The following is a 20,322-nucleotide window of genomic DNA, read 5'->3' as shown; positions in this document are numbered from 1 at the left end:
ACAGCTTTCAAGTTTCGCAACATTTCTGGGCATACCTGTCTATTATGTCTTGAGCAGTACCAAGTGTTTATTCTATGGATTACATTGAAATGTTTAGGGGATCTACAAAGAATTTTCATTTATTATTTTATCCTCTGCCCAACAGGCAAACTGCAGAAAGCTTGTAAGTTAGAAGTGGGTGTGTTTGTAGGAGCTTGAGTCTCTGGCAAACAGCTCTCTGCAGCTCTAGTTTAATCAGCTCATTCTTTGGCATTTACTTGCTGTTTTCTTGCCTGAAGGGCAAACACTATCCTAATGAAGCACACAAGGACAAATTACTTTTCCAGGCTGTGATTAATTTTCACAAGCTGACTTTAATCACTGGTTAATTAATAGAAGATTTGTTGATTTACAAAAAAAGCACAGTCATTATAAGCAGTATTATATCGATTTGTTTTTCATGAATTTAATGCAGTAACAAGCTTTTATTTAGAAACTAACTTAATGTGTTGAGATTCCATAGTAGAAAGAATGATAGTGTACTAGAAAAGAGTACAGATCCTATAAAGCAAGTTGTGTTTGCCTGCTTGACTGGGAGTTTTTAAAAGCAGGAACAGATATCAATGCAACTCTAGCTCAACTCTACCCGTTGCCACCCCCCTGCCTCCACTTGACAACCAGGATTAAGACTTTTTGCAATATTCACATCAATATTTTTGTCTTTAAAAATAAATGGTTAGTAGTAGTATTTGACTTATATAACAGATACAGCAAAGACCACACAGAGTTCAACACACAAATCAAACAATTCTCCCTAGCATGGTGTATTTTCTACATAATGTTTTTATATCATTATACCAGCAGCTGGAAATTTTTTAAGACAAAATTTCACAGGAAGTATTTAACAACATAGGTTAAACTATTTATTTCTGCATGATAGTCTGACAAAAATCATGATGTGAATTCTATAAAATACATGCTAACAGGTTTAATCTGCTTGATGAGACACATCATCACGATGTAGCAGGGGAAGCATAGCAAGAATCTGTGACTAGAGTCTAAAGGCAAACATATTTAGATTAAAAGCAAAATACAAACTTCTAAGAGTTATGGGGCCATCAGTCTAGGAAATTGGATGATCTATCATTCAATTTCTTTCATGAAAAAATAGTTGCCAGTCTGGAAGATTTACAAACACAATTTTGGGAAGTCAGTATGAGAACAATGTGGGAATGTATTGGCAACATGTTCTGCAACAGATCAGAATAGAGGAATTCATGGTCTCTTGTGGACATGAAATCTATGAATCCTGAGGCCAATTGAAGTTGCTTGACAGGCAACACAAGACTTTGTTGGCAGAGTCCAGTTCTTATTAAAATCAAATGAGCATTGTTTATGATATATTTTGTGATAATTTAGAATATATTAGACTAATTATTATGTTCATCCTTTCTTTTCTGCATAGTACAAAATCCAACTGACATTGATAGAAGTCATATAGTACATATAGCACTGTAAGTGGGATTTGCTCGCGAAATAGCATTTTTCTTTTGCCTCTTACAAACGAATATTCCCCTTCCACTCACACAGAGTGGAAGAATTGTACAATTACAATATATTTACTTACAGAGCTGTTCATGTTTTTTTTTTTCCATTTTTTTTTAATGTTGCAGAGAAAGATGTATAATTGACTAATATTTGGCATACACAAAGTCCCATTCATTTTATGACACCCTTGAAAGTGTTACATTGTATAAGCTGACTGCCACGTATTCATGAAAAACAATTATCTAGAGTCAATGTTTGCATGCTGAAATCTGGGATTATTTGGAACAAATTTGACTTTAGTTTTTGACTATTCAGTCAAAGGGGATAATGCTCACTTAGTGCCATTATACCTGTGATTCTTCTCCACAATAACACTTTTCTACCAATGGTAGCAGCAGGAGGCTGAAAATGCAGTTTAACACATGTGATAACGAATTTGAATAGCCTTTGTTGAGAGGGAGAATTACACTTCCACTGGGCACTATGCACAACTCCATTACATAATTAAGCATCAATTAAAATGCTATTAAAATAAAATGTTATCCTGTTGTCTTTTCAATGATGTTATCTTGGCACTTCATCTGCCTAATGTCATCAGTTAGCGTACTAGACCCAGTGCCATTAAGGTTAATGTGCAACATGTTTATACTGTACATTAACGTATCATAACATATGTCAAACATGAAACCTGATCATAATTATGATGATGCACTCACAAAAGAATAAACAAAGAACAGGGAAAATATGTGAACTGACTCCTATCTGAAAGATTGAGTTGGCTTTCAGTTAGGTGCTTGATGATTTCAAACATCCTAAAAGAACAAGGTAAATAAAACTGAAAATAGAATGAAGTTTGAAGAAGTCTGTGTAGAGATATGACAGCAGACAAACATATTCAGGGCCTAACTTTGTCCTAGAGTCCTCAAACACATCTCTAAAAGCCAATGGTCAATATTTTGTTACAGTCCTCCATGACAATTCACTGGAAAGACTTTTTTCATCACAATGGATAGCAAAAATTACAAGTGGCATCCATGTGTCTAGTTAAGGGTAAATGCTGGGCAGCTTACATTTTTTGCATGATCTCAAAAGTATTCTGTGCTTACTGAGTTAACAGCTTGATTCAAATACTGTCGGCATAATTATTTAAGAGCATCACAGACAAAATTCCCTTTTTTCTTTTTTCAAGACCACTTACAACTGAGATAAAGAACTGTACCAAAAAGGCACATGCAAGTTCAAAGTCACTGTCACTTCTTCTGTCGGCCACAACAACCCCATGCAATGCTACAGGCTTGGAGAAGAGTGGCTGGAAAGCTGCCCCGAGGAAAAGGACCTGGGGGTGTTGGTTGACAGCCAGCTGAACATGAGCCGCCAGTGTGCTCAGGTGGCCAAGAAAGCCAACGGCATCCTGGCCTGTATTAGGAATAGTGTGGCCAGCAGGACTAGGGGGTGATTGTCCCCCTGTACTTGGCACTGGTGAGGCCGCACCTCGACTACTGTGTTCAGTTTTGGGCCCCTCATTACAAGAAGGACATGGAGGTGCTGGAGCGTGTCCAGAGGAGGGCAACGAAGCTGGTGAAGGGCCTGGAGAACAAGTCTTATGAGGAGCGGCTGAGGGAACTGGGACTGTTTAGTCTGGAGAAGAGGAGGCTGACGGGAGTCCTCATCGTGCTCTACAACTACCTGAAAAGCGGTTGTAGTGAGGTGGGTGTTGGTCTCTTCTCCCAAGTAACTAGCGATAGGGCGAGAGGAAATGGCCTCAAGTTGTGCCAAGGGAGGTTTAGATTGGATATTAGCAGAAATTTCTTTACTGAAAGAGTGGTTAAACATTGGAACAGGCTGCCCAGGGAAGTGGTTGAGTCCCCATCCCTGGAAGTATTTAAAAGACGTGTGGATGAGGTGCTTAGGGACATGGTGTAGTGGTTATGGTGGTGTTGGGTTGATGGTTGGACTCGATGGTCTTAGAGGTCTTTTCCAACCTTAATGATTCTATGATTCTATGATTCTATTTATGTACATGACATACTGAAAAATAACTTGCTGTCTTACAGCAAGTCAAAAATAAATTTTTACAGATTTCTTCAACAGCTATCATCAATCAAAACATAGATTTGTAGTCAAAAGATTATACTCTTGATACATTAGAATTTTCTCTATTGTATTAAAATCTTTCACTATGAAATAGACTCTTCAGTATACTCTTCAGTGAAAAACAATGCAAAAAACATCATGGAGACTGCTAGCTAAAGTAATGCTTAAATACCTTAGATACAGTAACAACATTTAACTCGTTAAGAGCTAAATTTATGTATTCATTTATTTTTAAATTCCTTGTGTCACAAAAAGAGATTTTTTGCTGATAGGGAGTTCATGGAGGAAAACAATATCCAGTAGATACAGTTACCTGAAAACAGGAGTATCAGATTTATTTGCCATATAACGCCATCTAAGCAAATATGTCAAGATTTTTTTTTCCTTTTTTTTTTTTTTTTAATGAGTGACTGGAAACTTAATCTACTAGGGAATGATAACTGACAAGTGTGGAGGAGATAAAATTAGATCTGACTATGACTTTCCATTTAAATGAATCTTGAACAGAAAGTTTTTTAAAAAAATGCACAAAAAACAGTCTATGGTATATTGTTAGATCCCACTCCCAACGTGTTAGTGGTAAAATTCCCACTGATTCATCTGGAAATCAAAGGAAAACCTAAATATGATGTCTAAATTCTAGTTAATTCAATATTCTCATTGAACTGCCGGATGTTGGACAGGTTTGGGAGACAATCACCTAGTTCCATTGTTACCTAAAGGAGCTTTTGTTTTTAATCTGTTCCTTTTATGTACTCAAAGGGACCTAGATTCCTGTGTCAAAACATCAGTATATTGCTCGTGGTGAGTCTCTAGAACTAGTATTCATTAAAGAAGGAAATCAAACAGATGTGCAGCTTTTGGGTCACACTGTCTTTAAAATAAGAGATAACAAATTGCTAAACAAAATTCAGACAAGATATTGTTGAGAGCAACCCTCATTTTCACTTCCCAAACACTGAAATAAGGAGCTTGATAGGTAAAAGAAAAGGTCAAAACCCTGACTCTACCATTTCCTATAAAACTTTCAGGGGGTTTATTCCTTTTCAAAGGTTTTACTTAAAGGGATAAGACTCTCTATTACTAAATTTAGAAATTGGGGATCCAATCTAACTGTACAATCAATGATTATATAGGTTGATTTATCTCACACTGAAACAGACATATGAATTGCCTTGTTGAAGTTCCCTATATTACCATCTAGGGAGACAAGACCAATGGCCAAGACGAATTTGATGTCTAACTTCCACATAACAAAGTTAGACAATCCTACCCTTAGTGTTCTCAATAAGGTGAACTTTCACCCGAGAAACAGATTATTTTAGAATCTGAAATCTTCTACATCCTTGTTAAAATGAATGTCTTACAAGCTGTTAGAGATTTGAATATTTTTACCAAACAGATATATAACTTGAACAGGAATATATTTGTAACTGTCATAACTGAAATAGCCACTGGACGTTTACAAAAGGCAATGAGGTTTTGTTTTGATAAAACCATCCCACAATTACTTTTCAGAACAGAACATTTGTGATTGTTAATCACCACTACTCAAAGACTGATCTGTTAATATCAACGAGGATATGCTGCTCAGGCTTCATTGTAGTGCAGTCAATGACTCTCTGCTTTCTTCAGGAAACTGCTATGATGCAATATGATGGCTGAGAGAACACTAATCTGCTTCGAAGTTTTAACCTGCATCAAGAGAACTCTTCAGACATAAGGGAGGAAGTATGGATTTTAATATATTGAATACTGCGAAATAATATTTTAAAATAGAGTTGATGAAGAAAAAAACTGAGAAACAACTGTAAAATGTGGAAGAGAGAATTCTCCACCTGGCACATAACAGTTACAGTGACCAGGAACTGCCTTCAATCCTCTGGGAAGTGGAGGAGAAAGAAGACCTCTCAAATGTTTAGGTAATTATCATTATCTTTTTTAATACATAATCATCTGGAGTTTGTGCCAGGAACCATCCATCATCCATCTGTGACCATGCACAGAAGTTATCACAGCCTAAAAGCTGGCGTAATACACTACTGGCTGTGTGATAACTGGTTGGAAGACAGACTGCAGAAAAACCTGTGATCAGAGGATGGAAGCGGGTGTTCAACCTGCTTTGCCTAGGCTGTTCTGTAACTAGCCATGGTAGATCAATGAATTTATTTGTAATGAACTGACTTTCCATCATAAGCCTAGCATTTTGCTAAACAGTGTAATCTCTACGAATTCAAAGCTATGGCCTCTCGGATCATTGATGAAATAAAAGTCTAAATATAATTTTATTTATTTAAAGCAACATATTATTACAATTGTTATATGGATACTATATATGCTTAAAATGCATCTTTATGTAAACTATAACATACACTACCAATTATATTTTTAGCTGTGGTGGGTTGACCAGGTGCCCACCAAGCTGCTCTATCACTCCCCTCCTCAGCAGGACAGAGTGAGGAGAAAATAAGATGGAAAAAAATCGTGGGTCAAGATAAAGGCAGTTTAGTAAAGCAAAAGCAAAGGCCGTGCATGGAAACAAAGGAAAAGAAAAGATTTATCCTCTACTTCCCATCAGCAGGTGATGTCCAGCCACTTCCTGGGAAGCAGGGCTTCAGTACACCTAGCGGTCGTTCTGGAAGACAAACATCATAATAACAAATGCCCACCCTCCTCCTACTTTCTTTTAGCTTTTATTGCTGAGTAGACGTCATATGATATGGAATATCCCTTTGGTCAGCTTGGGTCAGCTATCCTGGCTACGTCCCCTCCCAAGATCTTGCCCACCCCCAGCCTACTGGTGAGGGGGAATGTTGGAGAGAGAGCCTTGATGCTGTGTGAGCACTGCTCAGCAGTAGCCAAAACACTGATGTGTTATCAACACCTTTCTAGCTACCAATACAAAGTACAACACTATGAGGGCTGTTATGGTGAAAATTAACTCCATCTCAGCCAGACCCAATACAATCTCCACCCCTTATTCCATACCATTTGCGTCATGCTCAGGTCCCACGTAATTTAATACATATATATATGTATCTTCTAACCATCCCATTGGATTTAATTTGCATTACTGAAATTCCTTCTTACCAACACTTACAACTTAAACTACATACCTAAACCGTCTTTATACCCAACATACAGATCTATACAGTCTCATTAACTACTATCCGCTCTCCTTTAACAGATAGATATTACTCTCCCATTCTATGGGCTTCCTCCACTCCTCCACTCATCTGTCAAGATGGGTGCTCAGGACAGGAGAAGCAAAATGATTGATTGTTGGGCACCAACACTGGCTTGCTTTGGGTCATCGTTACACTCGTCTGGTTCCTTGCAAAACTCACTCTTTGTTGGTTCAGATCATTACTGCTACATTTCTTCCTGCAACATACAACTCACATTACAGATTATTTTTCCCCCAAGGTTAAATTTCCTTGAGATGCACACCGGGTCTCCCCATCCTTCCGCATTACCCACCAAGTACACCCACGTCCTTGAACAAAGACAATCCCAGAAACGGGTTTGCCTTTTCCCATGGGAGGAGCAAACCACACTGCCTTCCCCAGCCACTTCCTATATGCACTACAGGGACCTTATATCCTCCCAGAGTATGTAGGGGTTTTGTTTGGGCAGGACCAGGATGGTTAGCAGATCCTCTGGTGTTAACCAGACAAATGGCTTCTGCTAAATTTAAATCCCAGTACTTCCATGCCTCATTGCCCAACACTCTCAACATAGTCTTTAATAGTTCATTATATCTCTCAATCTTTCCAGAAGCTTATGGATGATAGGGGATGAGATATACCCACTCAAAGTCATGTTTCTTTGCCCAGGACTTTATAAGTTTTTTTCAGAAATGAGTCCCGTTGTTTGATTCAGTTCTTTCTGGGGTACCATGTCGCCACAAAATTTGCCTTTCAAGGCCTAAGATGGTGCTTTGGGCAGTGGCATGGTTTACGGGGTATGTTTCTAGCCAACCAGTAGTTGCTTCCACCATGGTGGGTATGCATATTATAATATCTTTAATCTTATTAGTCAGAGCCACAATTCTTTTTTTTCCCCCTGTCCTCCAAAACATTTTGTATAATGATGTCTTTCCTTGATTTATCTTCCTTTTCCCTGTTCTCATGGATGAGAGCAGATAAGGATGCCTAAAAATCTCATTTTGAATCTTCATTATATTCTTAGCAATATTGCTTAATCACTTATTTGTCTTTGTAAACAGAATACCACGGTTGTCCCATCACACTAATAATTTCTACTTTTTTTCTAGTGTTATCACTTACTTTGAGGATTGTGTTCCATTTTGATAACCTTCTCTCAGCAAAGTGGTGCTTTAGATGAATCTGCAGTAACTTATGTCTAAATAAACCAAATAGTATAAGATTCATCATCTTGAAAGACACAAAGGAGGGATTCAGCTTAAAGATACAAAATAATGACTGAAATTGAAAAGTAAATTTTCTTTCTCATTTTTTGCATTTAAATTTCTCAATTTTAAAAGAACTTAGAGAGAATGTATTTAAAACATAAAATGAAGTATTTTCACATTTATTTTTTGCTTTTCCCTAAGCATCTGTTACATGCCACTTTGGAAACAGGATACAGTTTGACCATGGAGAGCAATTTCTCTCCTCTAAAACGAGCAGAAATCTATCTATAACTTTTTAAAATACAACATTAACTTTTGCTTTCTTTATTCCTTTTAGCACTCAAGGTCATAGTACAGAACAGCTTCTAATTTAAAATGTGCAACTGGGAAGGCTTATGACACTTTTGGACAGGTACATCTTGCAATATCATTAAATAGTATTCTCTTCTGGAGGTATTTTAATTATAATTACACAAATATGAAAAATCAAGGTCATATGTTGCTGGCAAGAGCAAATTCTATGTTTAACATTTCATTGATGGGAAATTTCTAGGAACCTTCCATCAATAAAACATAATGCTTTTATTTATTTTCTCAATTTCAGCATAAAAATACACTAATTAAACATATTTTAGATAATAAAATATCATGCATATATATAAAAATTATCCACAGGTAAAATAAATAAAATTTAAAACCACTTTTTGACAGATTTTTTGGTATCTTTATTAAATTAAAACAAAATCCCAAAACAAAGTTCTTTCTGAAGAAAGAAAAAGTACAACGAGAAACATATGAAAATATGTTTATATACAAACTTAAAGATTTTGTGAGATATCTACCTACTGCCATGCTGTATTAGGTATAATAATTTAAATCAACTGCTGCAATATTGTAATACTTAAATAGATTAACGTAAAGTTTTTACATATTGATGATGCCTTTGTATAATTAGAACAAAGCTGAATTGCAACATTCAAAATGTAACACATGATGGTAATAACTACTTCCAACTGTCTGGATGATCATGGATATATTGTAATTAATTATAGTAATCATGATTATGAATAAATCATTAACTTTAATAGATTATGGATAATTAAGAATAATTTCATTCCATGTGTTAGTTTTTTGTATACACGCAGATATAACTGCAGATAGAAACAAAGTTCTTTATACATTCAAAGATTTCACCTTGAATCCTAATTACATGTCAGTTGCAAATCTTTTGAATCAAGGTGGAATGAGTGTGCTTCACTAAATAATTTGTAAGACCCTTTGATTTTCTTGTGAATTTTTATGACAGTATTACATATAACATGACTCACTATAAAATAGGTCAACTTTGAAGAACCTCTCAGCTTTAAACTTCACAATCAATTAAAAATAGAATTAAAAAATGTTTTAATATGACACCTCTCCTAGAGTCTTTTTCCTGTCACTATATCACAACAAAAATACATTCAAAGGTGAAATATATATATTTTTTAAGTATAAGAACTAATTATTCAAGAACTAAATATTCAATTACAATCCTATTTTAACAGCTGTTCTCAACCAAAATATGTGAAATATCACTTACCATAGTAAATCTTAAAAGTGTGTGGCATATAATAGAGAACTCGGTTACACAGCGTTTATCATCTAAAGAACAACACCCATCATGACTTTCAACATTATTTTTCATTAATGGGCTAGCATTATTTATAAATAATAGTGATAATAAAGATAACATTCATTTAATCATGTGTACCTACTGTTCTAGTACGTTTCTAAAAATACCCTGCAATATGCTGATGTTTTAACTATTGCACGGTTTAGTTCCACTCCATGTATAAACAGGCATTTGTAACTATGGAAGATTTGTTGATCTTTATAGTGTTCTTTCTAAATTCCAAATTTGATTTGGACCATATAATATCCTCAAATACTCCCCCTTTTCTTGCCCCAATTTCTGGACATGTTCTGTTTCTGTAATGATTTTCAGGAGCGAAGGTCAGAAACAAAGTCCGTGTGCAGAGAAACATGTATGCAAGCTTTCAGGCTTCTTCTTATGATTTTCTTTTTTCACCCTTTCTCTGCATATGTACATTATGAATCAGAATCAGTCCTAGCCTCTGTCGTTCACTGAATCTTAAGCCCAGGAGAAAAGCACATATTCAGAAAATAATACTGACAAAATAATGATTTTAGAACAAAATATTGCAAAAGACGACTAAAGTAAATTCATCTGAGATGCAGAGCCTTTCATCTCTAATTTGCCAGTCTTAATCCAACCAAGCTCAACAATGCCTCACAGTCAATACTGTCTGATGAGTGTTTGGTGACCTATGAGAAATGAATAAAGTCTATTTTAGTTGCTTCTAGGCAGGATTTCCTGTTGCAGAAAGATGTACTAAAACTTCACTTGCAGCCTTTGATGGAAAGATGAGAAGGACTAAGTATTTAGAAAAAGTGATCTTCTGTGGCCCTCAATAATGCTTCCAGGCAGAGTTTGATATATATTAGTAGAGTTTGCATCACTCTTACTTTTTTTGTACTGTTGCTGGATATAGATGAAACACTTGCTCAAAAGACTTTCACAAATACTAATAATATTCCCTTTAAAATTATATCAGTATAGAGGGATTGTTGATTTTATTGGAGAACTGATTAGTAAATATAATGATATAAAGGTTTTTATAAAGAATTAATTAAAGTAGGCCTCATAGAAGGTGGAAATAGATGGACTGTCCGGAAAGAATGTGCTTACAAGGTTGAGATGACAACATGAGAGTAAGAGTCCTAGTATATGTGTAAATATATATATACAAATACATATACATATATATATGTATAAAGAGAATAAGGGAACCCTGTTTGTTGGCTACAGGGTGACACAGTGCCCTATAGTAAAGATTAATTTTAAACAACAAGTTAGGAATGCAAGTAATTTTATACCGCTATATAAAATTAGACTAAAAAATGAAGTAGACTTTGTATCAGGAAAGGAAACATGAGAGTAAAGAATGAAGTAGACTTTGTATCAGGCAAGGAAACGTGTTTACTGTTTGGACAATGTCTTGCCGTGTCCATAGTATAAGCAATCAATAATTTTATATTTCAATTCTCCTGTGTATTGTCATTTAGTCTATTCTATTTTATTTATATAGAATAGTCTATTCTATTCTATTTCTCAAAGTCACAAAATTATTAGAGAAAGTTTTATTTTTAAAATAACAAATTGTGTTTGGATTAAGATCCTGAGAATTACCTATGAATTTTGTGGAGGAAACCAGAATTTACATGACATTAGGGGCAAAATAAGTATAATTTAGGCAGGAATTTTATGTTTGTTCCAACTCCAGGCAAAGTTACATCAGACTTTTTAATGAATGATGCCTTGGTAGAGCAGCTAAGGGGATACTGGGAGAAGGAATAGAATAGCAACATGACAGGAATAAAAAAAGGGTAGGGGGAAGGGAATAATTCTTTAAAGAAAATTAAGGAAGCTAAGAAACAAAAGAAAAAAGTGACAAAAAACATGTTCACAAATGGATGTTGACAAAGATGTAAGAGTAACCTCACAAAGATAAGAATAACCTAGCAAAGTATTAAAACATGAGCATTCACTTAACAAGAGGCAACTGTTCTGAAATCAATGCTCAAGGAAGTACAGTTTACAGTTGATTGAGATCTAAATGACTAAAAGGATGGAACACAATGCAGTCTTCCCAATCTTTTAAAATAAGAGAGGTTCAGATTTGATTATTTTCAATAAACAATTCTCAGTTCCTATTTAAATAATGAGAGAAAAATTTTAGCAAAGGAAGGGAAAAGAACTCCAAAGCAACTCATATATGTATAATAGATATACATAACTGGAGAAATCTTAACCCTGTTAATCTAAGAAATTTACAAAGAACAGAAGATACGGGACAAAACTCTTCACTGCTTTGATAGTCTGACGCACCTGAATCTGGCTAAGTATCTATAAAGATGGAGTAATCTCCTATATGGAGATTTGCTGCAAAGTATTCAATAGAGCACCCTAGCAATCAGTGTTCACTCCCATTGTATTTAGTATGTTCTTTATTAATGACCTGGAAGAAGCCTTGTTACATTAATTATATTTATAGATAATGCTTCTGATTAATCAATTAATGTTTGCAAATCTCTTTGATAGTGCAAAGCATTATTTTGTACAGGATGGCAAATATTATTACAATAATCCTACAGGAGATGCTGTAAATAGAGCAACAATAGAACATTAAAAAATCCTTGGAGAAATGAAAAAATGTAGACTAAAATAATGAAAAACAACACATCTGAATTACGCATCTACAGCATACCTACTCAATATGATGGAGTAGCTCATGAAGCAACAATGTACAAAAAGTTCTCAAGGTAAGAGGATAACAAAATAAGTGTCAATAATTTATAAACAGTTTCAGATTTAGAGGTGCATGACAGTTGTTGGGAGAGCTGAGTGGGCTGTAGTACACCCATTGCCTTCCTCCTCTATTAACACTACTCACTGCAGCAAATGCGCCTCTGAGTTCATGAGAAGTTTAGAACTGTAGAGCTCTGCAGCCATCTTTCCTTCAAATCAGGGCTCTTGAGTACTAACAGTACAGGTCCTAAAGTCTAGGGAAGGGTAATTACTTAATTAGTTGGATATAACCATAAAGATTCCCTTATTAAAAAAAAAAAAAAGAAAAAGATTTAATGCTCTGTTACAATTTTATTAACTTGTCTGAAAAATTTCTAGTTCAGTGTTCGAGAACTGTTTTTAACTCTTTAAGAGGTGCAACACCAAGATGTGAAAGTAATTTCCCAAGGTGGTTCACACAAGTATTAGTCACTCTACTTCTGGATTTAGGCTGAGTTCCCTGAATAATTCCAGCTGTGAAAAAATGAATTCATAACTCAGTGAAACATTTTTTCACCATCCCCTTGATCCGTATACATGGTGAAGATACCCTAGGCCCAGCTTCAGCATCCTTGTTAACAGAGAGATTCTGAACCTAAACCTGTAATCTCCACTCCTGAGCTCTCAGGCATCAAGATGACAGATAGGAAATCTGAAGCTCCATTATTATCGCTACACTTCGTATGACAACTGTTTACTGTTAATAAAGCTAGAAATTTAGAAGTCTTGTAAAAAGATTGATTTTTACCTTCTGGTTAGAACATTCACACAGGAGTTAGAAGATGTGGTCTCTAATCTTTAATTAATGATCAAACATCAAAATACGAAATAGAAAAACAAACAGAGTAAAAATAAAAGACATTTTCACCAAAAATATCTTGTTATTATAAGGTTAAAGGACCTACTTCACATGCACTCATTTGATTACTTTTTCTCTTTTTTGCTTGGTGGAAATAAAAGACTGCAAATTAGTATGCTGATTAGTAAAAGAAAATTATTTCCTGCTTTTTGTTCTTAGAGTTAATACTTAATTCTTACACTTTCATTTCTACTGCTTTATTTTCTTTTTAAAAATCCCCAGATTAGAAGCCAAATACTTTGTTTTGAGTCAAAAAATATACCTTAATTTTTTGTTATAAATACATCTATGCATAAACAAACCATTTTTCTGTATGTAGAGAAGCTTTTCTCATCAAAACAAAATAGACGGAAACAGTTGATTTTGTTTATATTGCACTAACCTTTATGTAATTATTCAAGTTCAGCATTCAAAACAGAAAATAAATTATTTTCCCTGGCCTAATTATGACAAAAAAACATTATTCTGAATCGGTTTCTGTCTTCTTTAAGCTTGTTTGTAGCTTTTTTGTGATTAGTAGGAATCTTAATTGAAAGGTCTAGTTCGATCTGGTTTGTATGAAAACTGTCCTTCATGGTCCTCAAAATGACCTGAAGGGTTTATGTCAGAGAATTGGTACAAAGCCTCACTGCAGGTCTAGTTATGTATTTGTAAACAGTAGTAGCTTACAGCATCAATTGGGCTATTGCAGAGGACTGTACTACATTTCCAAGTACCTTAGTAAGACTTTTTTCTCCTGTTGTACCTTTTGACATGTAAATATATAGTAAAAACAAAAATCCAGCTCCTCATCTACTATAACATGTTTTAGCTTAATTATAGACAACAGAGTACAGTAATTTGCAAAAGCTGATCTTCTAGCACTTGATGTTACTTATGCAATAATACAAAATATATTACATGCAGATGTGAAAATGTTCCTGTTTACAGGAAGACTAATTAGTGGTTTCCTAATTAGCCATCTTAAAACACCAAGAGTGTTACCAGTACCAATCTGTCTCATCTAAGACTAGCTCAAGTCCCTCTATCACACTGTTGTGCCAATTAGCTATATCCATTTTATGGAGCTTCATGGTTAAAGGAAGTATGCAGTTGGATATTCTGTTTCATCAGCCATAATATATTAAAGATTATCAGTGGGTGGATTTTTTTTTTACCAGACTTCAGTGTCTAGGACTTAATTTATTTACCATCCTTATAAGGCCCTCAAATCTGAGGTCCTTTAGGCCCTCAAATCTTTAGGTCCTAAAAGAGACACATAATTTTTTGGATTGACAACTAGAAACCATTCTGGGCACCTTATGACTTCCTAGATAGTTGTAAGCACCTATGTTCGGACAACTTTATCAAGTTGCTAGAGAGTAGATGCCAATATATGAAGGAGTTATCCATTGTCCCTAAGTTAAGTGGGGTGAAAAAGACATCATTCAGCTGACCTATTTTGTACATCCACATTAAGACAAGACAATTCACATCCTGCATGCACCTATGCCTCGTCATTATCTCTAGAAGAAATCTATATGACTAGGTCAGCTCAGACTGTATACTGTATAGTCAGACATTAAGTGAAAGGAATTCGACTCATCATGATTTTCAGGTATGGCTGGGTTATTTGAAAGATCTGTTGTTCATAAACCACCCTGCATACCTTGACACTAAAAGCTTTTTCCTATTTTGGGAAAAATGAAATGGTAGATTCTTAATAGAACATGGCATCAAATTTCTATTCTAAACCGTCTAGTTAAAAAGGAGAATCTGGTTGATATTCTGAAGAGCTGACTCTTGTTTTTACATTCTAAAGGTTACAGATATTTTTATTTATATTAAGCAGTGAGAAATATACAATGTCACTACATTTAAAAAATCATGGTTTGCCAGGTGTATGGTATCGACAGAAAATCACCTTCTTATAACAAAAAAATTCCACATCAATAGAGGGCTTTTTTTCTACTTTAAGCTCAATGTGTGATTAAATTGGCAATCTCCAGTAGCACTTCAAGAAGACGACTGTATCAAATGTGTTTAAATGATAGTCTCATTAATGTCAGCTCTTCAAATAACAGTTTCAATGGGAAAAAATATTTAAAAAAAAAGGCAAACAAAGGTATATGAGAATGCTAGAATAAAAGCATCTCAAACTGGATTGAGTTATGAATTTGTATTTTTAAAAGTTTAACCCCATGCCATAAGGAGAAATATAGGAAATTCAATCAAATCTCCTGTCATGGTGTAACCCCAGTAGGCAGCTAAGCACCACACAACCACTCACTCCACTGTCCCCCCAGTGGGATGGGGGAAAGAATTGGAAGGGTAAAAGTGAGAAAACTCGTGGACTGAGATAAAGACAGTTTAATAGGTAAAACAAAAGCCGTGCACACAAGCAGAGCAAAACAAGGAATTCATTTACTCCTTCCCATTGGCAGGCAGGTGTTCAGCCATCTCCAGAAAAGCAGGGCTCTATCACGCATAACGGTTACTTGGAAAGACAAACACCATCACTCCAAACGTCCCCCCTTTCTTCTTCTTCCCCCAGCTTTATATGCTCAGCATGGAGTCATATGGTATGGAATATCCCTTTAATCAGTTGGGGTCAGCTGTCCCAGCTGGTCCCCTCTCAACTTCTTGTGCACCCCCAGCCTACTTGCTGGTGGGGTGGTGTGAGAAGCAGAAAAGGCCTTGACCTTGCTGAGCAGTAAGCACTGCTCAACAATAACGAAAACATCCCTGTGTTATCAACACACTTTTAATCCAAAACATAGCTCCATGCAAGCTGCTGTGAAGAAATTTAACTCTATCCCAGGCAAAAGCAGTACATCTCTCAATATTTTCTGAAATGTAAACTATACCTGAATTTTGTCTTATTTTGCTTTTCTTGTCTCTCTGAGCAGTTTGCAGATGTCAGTGTTGCAGTACATATGCTATATTGCTTAAATACTGTTGTACCCAATGCTTGTCATAAAAGTGGTTTATTATTTTCTCATCTTTATCTCCTTATATTACATCTGTGTTGTGAGCTGTGGTGGATTGACCCTAGCCAGCACCCACATGTCCACTTGTTCACTTCCTCTACAGTGGGATGGGGGAAAGAATCAGAAAAGCAAGAAAACTGGTGGGTGAAGTAAAAGATGGTTTATTAAATGAAGGAAAAAAGAAAGAAAAAAATCCCAACCCCAAACCAACAAGCAATGCACAGGCAATCACTCACTACCTCCTACAAGCAGATTGATACCTAGCCAGTCTCCGACCAACAGCTACTTTTGAAAGACCAAGCTCACAGTTTATATTGCAGACCATGACGTCACATGGTATGGACTATCCCTTCAGCCAGTTTGGGTCAGCTGTTCAGGCTATGTCCCTTCCCAAGCTCTTACCCAGAGTACTCATTGGGGGCTGGGGGCAGACTAAAGAACTTGAGCCTTGATGCTGTGCAAGCACTGTAAGCAGTAACCAAAACACTGGTGTGTTATCAACACTGTTTTAGTAACAAATCTAAACCACAGAACCATATGGGCTGCTAAGAAGAAAGTTAACTCCACCTCAACCATCCCACGCACAGGAGCATAGATGCTGCAGTTTCATGCAGAATGACTTGTCCTGGCAAATAATATTTAATAAATTAATTACTTTATTATAGATGTTTTTCTTTTGAATGTTGTGAAGGTTTCTTCAAGACACTGCTTCCTGTTACACAACAGTATTTTATTTTTGGAAAAGTTCATTCCAGTTCTAGTAGTAAATCCTGGTAAACATTGGATTTCCTAAATTCTTCTGGTTTCATATCACATAAGAGTGGTCACAAAGTCTCTACTTTTTTTTCTTCCTTTGTATGGCGCACTTACGATTCTTTTCTTAAGAAATGCTAAGATGTAGCATAAACTCCCACAGATGAAGGTATCTTTATATTGCACTTAGTAGCAACTCTCTAGTAAGATTTCTCAAGCCATACGTCCAGTATCCGCACTGAAGGCCTGGTTTGCCTGTGTTTTCCAAAAGTAGTGTTTACACTTAAACACAGGTCTCAAAGCTTCACAGAATATGTCACAGAGGCAAACAAAGTGGCTGGAGTGAAGATTTAAAATGCAGAAGCAAGGACATGAGGAGAATTAATTTTCCAGTTCAGTTGCTAAAAGAAAAATTAGTAGAGAGCATGGAAGGAGAGGAAAAAACCCACAAAACCCAGCATTTATTTTAATGCAATATTTTTTTTTCCTTTTTTTATTCTTATTGAAACAACTGTCCTAACAGGTATCATTATGGAATCAGAGAAATATTTTTCTTTCAATTATTTAAGGAAAATAGGGTAATGAAAATGAAAAAATACACCCAATTCTTTCAGCTGCGATATCCCCCTGCAATCCAGCTACCCAAAATTTAAAGTATTTCACCACAATGTGTCAGACCCCAGGCTGACATGTGATAGCCTCAGTTGCCATTTTTTATATAATTTAAATTATTATTTAGTGATCTTGGGAAAATGACTCTAAACTAGTGGTCCTGACATATACCAGAAAGACAAGAAATCTAAGTTTGATCAGTAAAAAAAGAGTTTGAACTTATTTTCCATCTTTTCCAAGAGTGCTGAATTTAACAAGAAAATATATTTTTTGGTTTTTTTTCCCCCCAGTCATGCCTGTTAGAGATATTTTTGACACTTAACTTTTTTTTAAGTTGGAGACAGATCATGGACATGATCTTTGTTTATTAGACTTTCGCTTCAGTCATTTCTAGAGTTTCCAGATTCTAGTCTGTACATCAGACTAGAATAAGTACTTAAACATTTTAATGCAACACAGAAACCTCCATAGTTACCTCTTACCCAATGTTTAAAGCACTCCTTAAGAGAAAAAGGACAGTAAATTTTAGATTCAAAACTGTTCAGCTGGAGAAGAAAACTGTATCAATTTTAATCTCCAGAATAAGTATGTTCAGTTTGTGAATCTAGATTTAAAAAGAAGCAGTGAATTTTAATGCAATGGTGATGATTTCTTTTGGACAAAAATTATTTTGGTTAAAAAAACTGATAAGGAAATCACTTAGCTCTTATTAGTTAAATATTTTTATTATTTGATAAATGACTATGGCAAAACTATTTATTTGGACATGGAATTGATTTGGGATAGCTCCTTACAGAGCCCTTCCTTTGAACACAGAAAACTTCTGGAACAATGAGTGTTTATCACTTTTTTTGACTGAATTCCCTTCTTGCACTTATGAGCTTTAGTTATTTTTCCTCTGTGAGTTATACCTATATTCAGATATGTTCATACGGAAAAGTGTTAAAGAATACAAAGGGCAGGATTGCAGTATTTCCTTTTTTTCAGAGGAAAACAGATTTTTGTTTTCCTTTTTTAAACGATGGCTTTTGTAAAGGATTTTGTTTAAAAGTAAAATAGTGTTAACCTTAAAACATTACCTGTTTTGGACTGAAAATGAGTGAAATTTATTTAAATGTTATTTTGGTTAGTTATTTATTCAGTGTTATTTTTAGTGTGTCAAATAAATATACTTGTATTTTTATCTTCATATTTATGTGTGTATATATATATCTTCTTTTTTAAATTCCTTAATAGAGGCACTTTATTAGGCTTTTTAATAATTTTCTACAGTTCCTTTCCTTCTGCTGGAATCTTCTAAAACCTTTTGTGTTTTATTTTCAACTTTTGTCTCTTTCTGCTGCATCATTCAAATTATTCCAGTTATAAAGAAACACAGGTCAGATCTTATAGGTTGACACTTTGCTGACCTTAAGGTACAGCATGTATAAATTTTAATTCTTTGTCAAAGAAATACAAATCTAACCTTAAATTAGTGATTGTATGTGGTAAACATATAAACATCTTCAATTTTTTTTACATTTCAAATTGTATGAACCCAAATGTGGGTAAAAACCTAAAATTGAAGTAATAACTAATTTTCTTACTTGTAAAAATCAGTCTTTTGCGGAAGATATTTTCACCAATTTGTTTTGAATTGCAGAATGAAAAAATGAAGCTTATATAGGACAGAAGAATGTGGTGAGTAAAAATTTGAAAACCATTTGTTCTGACACAGCAACATCTAGTTTTCCTTCATCTTTTATTCCTAAAATGTTTTCATTTTTGCTCTTTTTTATTCCATTGGCAAGCATACTGTTGACAATTCAAGAAAAAGAAAAGAAGAAAGAAAAGATAGAGAATTTATTTCTCTTTCAGTTTCCTTAAATTCTTTTTCCCCTGTCTTAGGATACTCATGGATGTTTTAGATCCATGTCTTCTTTCTTATGATTTTCCTCTGAGCTTCTGGTTACATGATCAAATTGGTAGTTTAGTCTTTTTCTGCAACAGTAGTTCTGTCTTTGTTAGTTAAGGCAGGTTTTTCTTATCTTGTCACATGGAAATCCTTGTACCCTATTTCACAACGTAAAGCATCAGCAAAAAAAAATAAAATTGCAAATTATATGCCTCTAGTTTCAGCAACTTTTCATGCTTTTACTATAATAAAGTACCATTATCAAGAAAGTATCAGAAGCATCTTTACCAACAACATCAGAAAGAGAATTTTCCACAGACGCAGCTCTCCTAACTCCAGTAAACAGAGAAACAGTCTCTGTCAGAAGTGCAGAGAACTGTTCCTATTGTAAGTGTAAATGTACAGGCAGATGTATCAGCATTTCATCAGTTTAAGAAGCCAAAAGACTTAGACAATGCTGCCTTTCAGTGTTACTTGGAAATGTTGGGGAGGAAGGAAAATCTTTTGTCATTTTTGCATACCCCTGGATTCTGTTCTCTTCACAGTGATAATCTATTTCTGCCCAAAAGAACTCTGTGCACAAAACAAACAGTAAACTTTTAGAACTTAATACCTATTTTGTAGAAAAGACAAATTCATGTGCTGCTTCACCAGTGCAAATCCTGTAAAATGTGTGTTCTATAAGGAACATTTTGCAGAAGACAAAAAGGTTTTCCATGGCTGCCTTAGGGCTGACTTGTTGCATAATGCCCTGAACTAGTCAAGAAGAAACCATGAAAAGATGAGAAAAAATTTGAAGACTCACCATCTGACTGATTTAAGCTCTTT

The sequence above is a fragment of the Calonectris borealis genome, chromosome 1, assembly GCF_964195595.1.
Source record: "Calonectris borealis chromosome 1, bCalBor7.hap1.2, whole genome shotgun sequence".
Classification (NCBI taxonomy): Eukaryota; Metazoa; Chordata; class Aves; order Procellariiformes; family Procellariidae; genus Calonectris; species Calonectris borealis.
Note: the sequence above shows the minus strand (reverse complement) of the source record.